Raw genomic sequence first — 1720 nt, forward strand, 5'->3', positions numbered from 1 at the left:
TATGTCATAGAAACTCAGGCAAGCCAGCCCTCATTAGGTGGATGAAACCAGAAAAGAGAAAGCTAAGTAGAAACTAGGAAGATTTCTTTTCCTAACTCACATTTCCCTTTCTCTGTCCACTCTTTCTCTGTAAACTAGCTTTTATGATTCTCAGTTCACAAATATAAAAGGTCACATCTTCACAGCCCTATTTGCTCCCAGGACTCCTTTTCTCAACACAGGGTCACATTGAGATAAAAAAAAAAAAAAAATCTTAGTCCCATTTCCAAATTCAATGGGAAAAGATCTTGATTCAGTTTATTACCAACAATGTCACTATATTATTTAAATATAAATGTTTGGGACTGTATTAATTTTTTATGCAGCATAAAATTTATCACAAATTGAGAGGTTTAAAGTAATGTAGTTTTATTATATAGAAGTTTCCAAGAGTTGGAACTAAAATTGCAGCTTATGAAGCTGCTAAGTGTTGACTGGGCTGCATTCTCAGTAGGAGGCACACCTATAAAAGAATCTGCTTCCAAAATTTCTTAGATTACAAACCCATTCAGTGCCTTGAAGCTGTGCAGTCTATAGTCAGAAGTCCATCCGTTCTGACTGGTTGTTGACTAGTCCTCAGGCCCGAGAGGTCACATAGGACAATTCCCTGTCCTAACCTTCTTAATGAGCAGTTCACAATGTGGTCATTTGCTTCTTTAGGTCCTGTAAAAGGACCTCTGTCTAGCTTAAATGAAGCCTTATGTAAGAATCGCCGTGGTCAGAGCCCAAGAATGTAGTAGCGTCCTTGGGCTACTAGCATGATTCTCACCCACAGCCCACGCATTCACAGGTGAAGAGATGGTGTTTGTAAAGAGTGGATGGTTGCTGTGACAGAGTACTATTTTGAATTATTGGAAGAAGTATGGGTTTGACCTGTGGTCAGATGGTCACCTGATCTATTATGATGGCCAGACTCAGTAAGTTATTGAGGTCTATATTTGGGTGAAATGCATCAATATCTGCACAGGGCATGAGTGTCAGGATATTCAGCCTCCAGATAGGAAGCCAAAAGCCTGTCTGCTGCAGATTGTTTGCCGAGATGAGAAAATTATCAGTCTTTGTGCAGAAAGCACAGATGATTGTTTGGCCTGGAAATTTGCACTTTAAGAATCCAGATCAAATATAGTTTACATTGGCTCAGAGAAGATAGTCATGGCTGTTTCACCCTCTCCATACATAGTCTATGCTGCACCAACTGCATATGGCTATTGTTCATACAGTGGTGCCTACCCGTCAGGAACTCAGGTTGTCTATGTTGTTAAAGTCCAGGCAGACCCTGTGCCCTACCAGTTCCCATACACAGGACTTTTTGGACAATAATCTGCTATACAAGTCATCATTCATGAACTGAATCTAGAAAACAACAATAGCCCGTCACTAGGCAGGTTGGCTGGAGTGGCCACAAGCATGGCCTTAGAGTCTCTGTTCTGGAGCTTCCAGAATCGTCAAGATCTTAATGTGTTTAGCTTCTGATAATCCTGTGTGCAATAATATGTTTTGCAGGGCATTTCTGTTTGTGAGAAAAAGGTTTTAATAATAGTTTTAATAGTTCTTTTTTTTTTCTTTTAATTTTTTATTTTTTTTTATTGGTTGTTCACAACATTACAAAGCTCTTGACATATCATATTTCATACATTAGATTGAAGTGGGTTATGAACTCCCAATTATACCCCAAATGCAG

At 39.1% G+C, this 1720-nt stretch overlaps 1 pseudogene; it reads left to right on the forward strand.

Moving 5' to 3' along the window:
* Positions 1-837: 837 nt before the first annotated feature.
* On the forward strand, positions 838-1512 carry LOC101971943 (pleckstrin homology domain-containing family B member 2 pseudogene; annotated as a pseudogene).
* The last annotated feature ends 208 nt before the right edge of the window (positions 1513-1720 follow it).

The sequence above is a fragment of the Ictidomys tridecemlineatus genome, chromosome 4 (assembly GCF_052094955.1).
Source record: "Ictidomys tridecemlineatus isolate mIctTri1 chromosome 4, mIctTri1.hap1, whole genome shotgun sequence".
NCBI lineage: Eukaryota > Metazoa > Chordata > Mammalia > Rodentia > Sciuridae > Ictidomys > Ictidomys tridecemlineatus.